We start from the raw sequence: 9,938 nt of genomic DNA on the forward strand, positions 1-9,938 counted from the left end.
ATTCCCAGAAAGAAGGCACAACCGGAGCTTCTGGAGGTTGGCTTAGCTGATTAGAATGTCAGTGACTATGGGAGGTTGGAATGTGGCAGGTCTGGAGCCTAATTATAATTTATCATGGGCTATCTTTAGCCCCCTAAGTAGCATTCCCTGTCCAATTCCCTGTATCAAGCCCAATACCCATAACTCATAGACACAAGTCTTTTGGACTATATTAATTTAATGAAATCATAGTTCCTACCTCCTGGAAGCCCAAGAGACATCGATAGCATCTGAGACCCTTAGCTGAAATTTTTCTGCCTTGCTATAATAACTGCCAATAAATCTGAACATATATTTGAAAAGTACCTTGATTAATGATTCTTCTGTTGCAATAAAAACTTCCTGAAAATGCTTCCATGTTAGAGTATGGAGCTAGGGGTAAACTAAATCTGTGCTATGGTAACCCATAGTGGGCTCCAGAATAAACTATCCCAGAGCGCTCTGAGGGGGGAGTTGTGGTTTTCCATCAACACACAAATGACATTTATAGGTCCCAAGGTTTAAAACTTGGTGTTTTTGAGGACTGTAATTCAGCCCACTGGAGTAAGTATCAAAAAATACTGAAGCTCTTCATCTTAAAATGAATCACACACACACACACACACACACACACACACACATTACTCACAATATCAATGACCAAAGTGCCTATCATACCCTATTTATGTTAATTAAATTAAGAGGAAACTATTCTGGCAATTCTCTCTTCTCTACTAACCCTCATCTTCCAATAGCTCTCTTTCCTCTGAGAGACTCAATCTGGTTCCCTTTGAGGTCGTCTTAGAGATGTGTTATGATTCCAGTTAAATCCTGCACTTTCAGATGCTGTCTTTCATTGTCCCACGGGTGAGGGTCACCTAAGTCCCAGTCTACCAGCCCCTCCTGTCCCATTGCTCTGGGGATTCCAGCCTCTATGGCAGAACAACTGACGAAATCTCCTTCGCAGATGATGTAAGGCCCGGCTCTCGGGGCCGTGCCTGAGCAAGTTGGCTCCGTGCTCCTGCGTGACAACTGGTCGCTTGCCTGTGGAACATTCACTGGTCCCTAGAGCCTTGGCTTTGCAAACAGCCTTCGGAACTTTACCTGTGAAGCAGAATTTTGGAGAATGCTATGTACAAGCCAAGGTAACGCACAGTCCAGGAATGAGAAAAAGACCAAACCCAGCATCAGTTGTCTCCATCCCGAAGGCTGCTCTGGCAGACCGTCTGGGTGGGGGGCTCCCCTGGGGAATTCAGTGTAGAGCCGTGGTGCTTTTGCTCTCTCAAGTGATCAGGCATTGACAATGATGACTAATACCAAACCTACCAGGAGAAGTTGAGTTCACAGCTCAGCACCTGGCTGTCTCTTACTTTTACTCACCGGTATCTGTTTTACTGCAGAGAGGGAATCGGCTAAATTTCAATGTGAAACAAACAACCGCTTCCAGAACTTTCATTGGCTGCCAGTAATCGTTACTCAAGGAAAGACTTTTTAAAATAATAATGAAACATAACCTCAATTCCCCATGGTCTGCCTGCCACTTTTAATTTTCCCAGTGGCCAGCATCGTATTTACCAAGCCAAGCATGAAAATATTAAGAATGTCAATAATTTTATTATTTGTGGCGCTGACAAAAGACATAACGGAGCAATTAAACCCCATCCTCCAAGAAGGCTGTGCTGAAGAATGAGGGAGCTGACGGAGCCAGGGTGTCCACTTAGCGCCTGGCAAGAGGTACTGGCTTGATTAATGGCAGCTACCACTATTATTAGCACAGCAGTGGGGCCCACATGGTAACTCTATGCAGAATTAGGAAAGGGAGAAGTGTGAAGGAGAAATGGACAGTGAGAGGCAGGGAAGAAGAGAAGTCAGCTAAGAGAGACCAACAGAAGGGTCTTCCAAGCGTCCTCGGTATAAATATACCCGGGAGGCTCCACCCAGAATGAGCACTAGATGCCACCAATCGAGTTTAGAATGCCATAGTTTTCCTTCATATCAGAAAACATAGTCTAAGGCTGGAAATGCAATTAGCCCTGTTTATTTTCTTCTCTTAATAAAAACGAAAGTCCCAGTGGCGATTATTTTTCCATCTACCCACCCCTGAGATTCAATCCTGGTACCGTGGCTTCATGGGCCATGTACCTATCTGTAATACTTGGAAAGTGGAGTTCATCGGGTAAGGCGCCTCCCTCCTCACAAGGAAACCAAGAAGTCCTTGATCTCCATAGTGAAGTGGATGGCATTTGGGTCACCCCTCCACCTCTCCAGCCTGTTGGTGTGCTGAAGTGAGATAAATAGCTGGTGTTCTGCTCCAATTTTTCTCTGGGGTGGGGTGGGGTGGGGCTGGGTATTAACCATTGGTGTTCTAACGTTCAGTGTGTCAGCTGTTGGTCCACAGAGGATTTAAAGAGTTTCTCAACATCACCACACACCACTGCTATGAGAGTGTGTAAGCTGGGATAAAGACCAGCAACGTATAAAAATAGAAAATCAAGACTGAAGAAAATCCCTGGTCGTCACAGGTGCTACAGCTATGCTTCAATTCAACCGGAGAAAGGGGTTTCCAGGCAACCAAAGTGGTATCGCAGGAACTGGACCCAAGAGGCTCACCTCAGACTGGAGAGCAAGGGACATCAAGAGTCTCCAGCATCTCCAGGAAGACAGCAAGTGTGTGCACACAAGAGGACAGCCAGTGTGGGGCAGGGCTTGCTCCTGACCTGGTAGACTAACCTACCCTTCTTCCTCTTCTACGTGGCTCCAGAACCAGACTGAAGACTAACCTGCTCATAGAGATGCTGGTGAAGGGTGGGTCCAGATGCTTTTGACATCAGGTGGGCAAAAGAACAAAAAGAACTTCTGTAAGCTACTGATAGGCAAAGCCAGGGATTTCCTGGAGAAACACTTAGCCCGTAACATGTCAGCAATGAAGTGCTAAGTTCCCAGCATCCAGTATCAGGGGTCATAACTCTAACACTCCTGACATAGAAAATGTTCAAAGTACGTGTTACCAGTCATGCAGCCAGGTACAACAAATAAACAAACAAACAAACAAACAGTCTCAAAAGTGCTCTCCTGAGGAATAGCTTCCCCCATGAATCTGTCTGGGTGGATTACTGTGCAACAGCCCCCAGAGGCAGTAGGTGAGCGAGCCTGCAGCAGATGGAGACTGGCGGTGGAGTAAGGCACTTGAGAGGGCAACTTCCAAGAAGAACGCTTTTCATTTTACAATGGTTAAGCCAGGTGTGGTGGTACAAAGCTGTCATCTTGGCATGGGAAGCTGAGGCAGAGAGTGGGGCGTTCAAGACCAGTCTGGGGTGTATACTGAGACCTTGTCTGTGGTGGGGCTTTTACTACCGAGTGGCTTTAAAAAAATGAAAAGAATAGCAGCTAGTTTTGAGGATCCCCTATTTGTGGGAGGGCTCCCTGATCTCTAACAAGAGCACACAGGTGGACTAACAGGAAGGCTTATATGTTTCCATTCTCCTTGCCTCCAGGAATTCAAGAGCTGTTTCTAAACATCAAAACATTGTGATACACATTTGGACATAGTTCAAAGTGGCAACAGAAAACAATCCCAAGAGATCGTCTAACGTCACAGCGACCTATTCCAGCCAACTATGCTTCTGATATTCAGTGCACAGAGAGCCCACCCGATCTGAACTAACAGCACAACCATTTCAAAAAGCTATGGACTCTCCATTTGTCTCTTCTGATTCAAAAAGTACAGAAGAGGGGTCCCCAGGTATCTGTTCCCCACACCCTTGTGCGTCATTTCCTCAGAGTCCGTAAAACAAAGTCGCATCCTAGTCCCTGGAAGCTGAAAATATGCTAGATTACGTGGCAAAGGGGAATTCTTGGCCTGTCTGGACCAACTACACCAAATTCTCTTGACAGTGCAGTTTAGGATTGTCAGAGGATACCAAGGCAAGTTCTTAAACTTCTTAGTTTAAGGATCACATGGTTACATTGTGTCCATGAGAATAACCTCCCCCATTCAAAGTCTAGATTAACAACTCCATTCTACCTTCAACCTTAATTCCTCTATGGCAGTAGCTAAGAGCTACCTCCTGATCTGCAGGATGTGTGTGTGTGTGTGTGTGTGTGTGTGTGTGTGTGTGTGTGTGTGTGTAGAACTGGGCCTAGCACAAGTTTTTGAAGCCTAAAAGCCCACCCCCAGTAACACTTCCTCCAACATGGCCAAACCTAACCCCCAATAAGGCCAGACCTCCTAATCCTTCTACTCTACTCCCTGGTGGCTAAGCATTCAAATACATGAGCTAATGTAAACCTTTCTTACTCAAAGCTCCACAGACTTCCATAAACTTTACTGAAGTGATAAACCTGTAATATAGAATATATAAACATATATGGGTGTGTGTGTATATATATATATATTCCAGATTATAGATTACACATTATATTATTACATATATTTTTTCTAGGTTATGTGTATATATATATTCTAGATTATAGATTACATATTATATTATTACATATATTTTTTCTAGGTTATGTGTATATATATATTCTAGATTATAGATTACATATTATATTATTACATATATTTTTTCTAGGTTATGTGTATATATATATATTCTAGATTATAGATTACATATTATATTATTACATATATTTTTTCTAGGTTATGTGTATATATATATATTCTAGATTATAGATTACATATTATATTATTACATATATTTTTTCTAGGTTATGTGTATATATATATTCTAGATTATAGATTACATATTATATTATTACATATATTTTTTCTAGGTTATGTGTATATATATATTCTAGATTATAGATTACATATTATATTATTACATATATTTTTTTTCTAGGTTATGGACTATGCAGGGCTGTGGTAGTGCATGCCTTTAATCTTAGCACTCAGGAGGCAGATGCAGGCAGTTTTTTTAGTTCAAAGCCAGCCTGGTTTACAGAGTGAGTTTCAGGACCGCCTGGGCTACTGAGAGAAATCCTTTCTTTAAAATCAAACAAACAAATAAATAAGTTTATATCAAACAATAAATCATAGAGAAATTTGTTTGTAGGTATTACTTTACAGGAGGATTGCCTGGAGTTGTGTAAGAATGCAGTATACTAAAGTCGCATTTGATAGCCAACTTTATTTAGAGCATCAGACTATTTATACTCTAAAGTTTAAGAATACCATGAGTAAAGTATACAATCACAAGGACTTGCTGCATACAGAGGCATATAAAGGATAGTTTAAATGTTTGATTGATAACATCAGCAAGAAGTAATGAATAATCTGAAGAAAACTCATTCCTATCTGATACACCTGGGGGGGGGGCGGTGCACAAAAACACATTCTGCACACAACTTCCTGCTTTGAAGAGACTGAGATCACAGATCCTTGTCTGCTTTCTTGGAGCTTTTGCACAAGCATTCAGACTTTTCCTCACTCAGCTCCTTTCTTGGACCATCTTCCGACCATAACAATCACATGGTTTTGCACAAATAGAGTAGATGCATGCTTAGTACTACTTCAAATATTGTTGAAAAAAAAAATCTGTCCTCTTCCCAAGCCAGAAGTCACTTGATGATTTGTCAGGGAACTCAAGCCATGAACTCAAATAACAAGTGTTTGTTTGTTTGGTTGGTTGGTTGGTTGGTTTTTGGTTTTTCGAGACAGGGTTTCTTTGTATAGCCCTGGCTGACCTGAAAACCAGGCTAGCCTTGAACTCAGAAATCCGCCTGCCTCTGCCTCCCGAGTGCTGGGATTAAAGGTGTGCGCCACCACGCCAGGCAAATAACAAGTTTTAAAGTCAAATACTGTAACCCAAGACATCCAAAGACACAAAGTAGAAGTGTCTTTGTTTGCTTGGTTTTTGTAATCTAACCATTATGGCTAAGAACAAAAAACTTTGTTAAGTACAGTTAAAAACACTGCCATTCACAAGATACAACAGTCTCTGAACACAAGTGTTCCGGGCATGTTCATTGGCATTCCGTGTCTTGACAGTACACACAGTGTGAAGTATACATCCTCTACACTTAGAATCATAAAGCCATATGATGGGCAGTGGGCAAAGTGCTGCCAGAAATAGTTAGGATTCAGTGTGCTTGCTCATTGTAAGTCCAGAAATGATTTTCTGTTGCATTTATTGTTGTTTGCAACCCCTTATTTAGTTCCCATAAAGGATGCCAACCCCCAGTTCAAGAAGTTGTGTTCTATGTCCCAGTGTGTCGACCATGACTCTTGGAGCTAACGTCATGCTGAGATGGCTCAGCAGGTAAAGACACCAAGCCCTACAACTATGTTGGGTGCTCAGGCTCTACATGGTAGAAGCAAAGACCCACACTTACATAGCGGTGTGCACATGCCCACCCATCTTCAATCAATTAATATAAAAGAGAATAAAATAATAACGAAAAGTCATCCTGAGAACCTGGTAGTTGGCACAACCCAGAGGTGATGGAATGAGCTGTCTCTGTGAGCTGAAGAACAATTGATTCTAGTATCCTTTATCAACTGAAACAAAGGAGATAAAAAAGAGTATTTGCCAGTTTAGCTGCATACCAGGAACAGAAGTTACACTGGTTGGACATTGTACTGGCTGGTTTTGTGTGTCAAGTTGACACAGCTGGAGTTATCACAGAGAAAGGAGCATCCCTAGAGGAAATGCCTCCATGAGATCCAGTTAAAAAGCTTTTTCTCCATTAGTGATCAAGGCTGGTAGGGCCCATTGTGGGTGGTGCCATCCCTGGGCTGGTAGTCTTGGGTTCATCCCTGGGTTACTAAGGAAGCTGAGTAAGCCAGGGGAAGCAAGCCAGTAAGTGATATCCCTCCATGGCCTCTGCATCAGCTCCTGCTTTCTGACCTGCTTGAGTTCCAGTCCTGACTTCCTTTGGTGATGAACAGCAATGTGGAAGTGTAAGCTGAATAAATCCTTTCCTCCCTGTCTTAGTTAGGGTTTTATTGCTGTGAACAGACACCATGACCAAGGCAAGGCTTATAAAAACAACATTTATTTGGGGCTGGCTTACAGGTTCAGAGGTTCAGTCCATTCTCATCAAGATGGGAACATGGCAGCATCCAGGCAGGCATGGTGCAGGAGGAGCTGAGAATTCTATGTCTTCATCCAAAGGCTGCTAGTGGAAGACAGACTTCCAGGCAACTAGGGTGAGGGTCTTAAGCCCACACCAGGTCACACCTATTCCAACAAGGCCACACCTCCAAATGGTGCCACTCCCTGGCCCACGAATATACAAACCATCACACTCCCCAACTTGCTTCTTGGTCATAATGTTTTGTGCAGGAATAGAAACCCTACTAAGACAGACATGTAGAACAGTGAATACAAGTGTGTCACCATCTGATGACACAATGTTTAAAGTAACTCAATGTCTCCAAGACTCATACCTTTCTTGTAAAGACCAAATAGACGAGTTAAAGGCAAATTTGAGGAAAACAACTGTCCCCTTCACTTTTTAAAAGCCTTCTGGGAGGTGCTGATCTCTGATTTCCATGGGGTTATAGTGTTTCTGTTTGTTTTCTCATTGTGATAACACAATGTGTGTGTCACAGTTTTGTGTTTTCTCTCAGTGGTTCTAGTTCCACTTGCCACTTAATTGTTAATAGTCTTTACAGCACAAAGCCAATGCGCCCACAATCCAGCTGCTGATAATGTCTGCTCTAAACACTATTAGGAAGCTGGGGAAACCATCACAAGGTGGCTTTACAAACCTGCAGAGATACATTGTCTCTCATGATTCATTTGCCACTTCTAAAGAACCTCTTTGTTGTTTTGTAAGACCCCCAATGCTGGGCCCGCTCAAGTCCCGGGATGAGCTGGCCCCAGTGTCCCGAGAGAAAATCACACCTGATGCAAACTGCAAGAGGTTTTACTATCAGCTAGCTGAGGACGAAGTCCCTCCGCCATGCAGGGCAGGGGAGTTCGACACCAAGTGGTGACAGTAGGGGGCTTTTAACCGTTAGCTGAGGAGTTGGGAGGAGAGTTGGGAGGAGTTGGGAGGAGTTCTTCTCTTCCAGGTGTCCTTGGTGAAATTTACAAGGCAGGAGTGGGGAGTGAGTTCTTTCTGAATTTTTATCTCCGTGTTCTCGGCACAGGAAGGCAGGGATCTCTGGTTGTACAGTATAGAAACAAAAAGGCTTTTTGCTGGCTATAGAGAACAAAGAGCTTCTTTCTGGCTGTACTTTTAGAGATCAGGGAAAACAAGCTTGGGGAACGTCCAGGGGTCTTACCTTCTAGGGAGAAACGCTCTAAGTCGGGGGTCTCACAGTTTGGGGTCTCTGGAAATTAATATACCAATATACCTGCTCATATTTTGAATTCTTCCTTTTCACAGGGCAGAGTTCAGATATCAAATAGCTTCAAATATGTGAGAAAGTTAGTGATAGTAGCTCCTCTTAACAGGGCTCAGGACTCTGGCTTCCCCTTCAGCCAGTGGCTCTAGGTTTATAAACTTCTTAGGTCTGAAAATTGGATTAAAGCCTTTCTAATTTCACCTTTGCAATTCAACTTGTGACAGTGGTTTCCAGATCTACGGTATTTTTTTTTTTATCATTTATGTATACGCACCAGCATGCACGCATATTGATATAAATACATGAACTTCCAGTGTGTCCTCCTGGTAACCTGGCTATCTCTTAATTTCTAAAACCTCAATAATCAGTCAGCTACCAGCAAAGATAAAATGGCAACCTGCCCTGCTGCCAGAGCTGTTCGACTCACTGGAAATAAGTCTTACTGGGGTTATGCTTAGGTGGGAATTGAAGTGTCAGGAAGTCACTATGGAGGGGGGTAGAATTCAATTTTTAAAATATTTTCTTCTAGTATTACTTTTTCTCTTCTTTCAGCATGTCAACAGACCCACTGGTTTTCAGTAGTATCGGCTACCTCTGCTCCTCTCCTACATAGGACTTCACTGCAGCACTGCCCCCAAGAATGTACTTCTGACCTTCTGTTCACAATGCTTTGGTGAAAGGGCCACTTTGGTGGGTTAGGTTCATACATGGCATGTATATCTAAATAACTCTTCTAAATGTTAGGAAGTCCCCCACATATACTTTCCTTCCAAGTGTACCACCATTTGGTTCTGTGTCTAATTGATAAAACAGGCTGAGTCACAGTCATTTTTTTGAGTTATGCCAACTAGGAAAATGAGTTCAAAGTATCTGAGAAATGCTGCCCCGTAGCAGTGAATCAAGTCCAATAAAAATTTGTGCTTCTTTCTCTGTATCTTACATTCTTATTCTCCAGTCTCTTGGGGGGGTGCTGATATAAATGATGGAAATTGTGTGGTTTCTTGGGTATGTGAACCTGTCCTTACCAGGCCTGTTAAAGTGTTACTCTATTACAAGTCTAGAATGATAAGTCTCCAAGCAATTGATTGACTAGGCTTTTCATTGACTAGAAGATTCTACTGGCAAGAGAGAGTTGATGGGATTTGGTTGACTTATGAACTCCGGTTTGACTGAACTCACTGAGAGGACCCCATCGCAGCTCTCAGAGACCTGTTCTTTTCTATGGGAGACCTAGAGACACTATGGGTCCCATTCCATCAGCCCACAGGATTGCACTGTGTTCGTCAACAGAATGCATCAGTCTTGCAGATGGTTGAAGGAATGATTCTTCTGGGGAGTCATAAAAGCTCCCTGCTCTCTTCTCCCATCTGATTACGCCTCAAAACAGTAAATTTACCTGTAGGGTTGCAGACCCCTTTAGCTCGTTGGGTACTTTCTCTAGCTCCTCCATTGGGGGCCCTGTGATCCATTCAATAGCTGACTGTGAGCATCCACTTCTGTGTTTGCTAGGCCCTGGCATAACCTCACAAGAGACAGCTATATCAGGGTCCTTTCAGCAAAATCTTGCTAGTGTATGCAATGGTCTCAGCATTTGGAGGCTGATTATGGGATGGATCCCGGT

At 42.9% G+C, this 9,938-nt stretch overlaps 1 long non-coding RNA gene across 4 annotated transcripts; it reads left to right on the plus strand.

Moving 5' to 3' along the window:
- The first annotated feature begins 1,112 nt into the window (after positions 1-1,112).
- On the plus strand, positions 1,113-9,237 carry LOC147000811 (uncharacterized). Of its 4 annotated transcripts, none has more exons than XR_015045524.1 (6): positions 1,113-1,163; positions 1,419-1,752; positions 2,395-2,849; positions 3,513-3,942; positions 6,178-6,281; positions 8,870-9,237. It is a non-coding gene; the product is annotated as an uncharacterized LOC147000811 (long non-coding RNA). The 4 variants fall into 4 exon arrangements; XR_015045526.1 differs by having other exon boundaries at positions 3,513-3,760; XR_015045525.1 differs by having other exon boundaries at positions 2,403-2,849.
- Positions 9,238-9,938: the final 701 nt, after the last annotated feature.

The sequence above is a fragment of the Mus caroli genome, unplaced genomic scaffold (genome assembly GCF_978045245.1).
Source record: "Mus caroli unplaced genomic scaffold, Mus_caroli_1 scaffold_16, whole genome shotgun sequence".
NCBI lineage: Eukaryota > Metazoa > Chordata > Mammalia > Rodentia > Muridae > Mus > Mus caroli.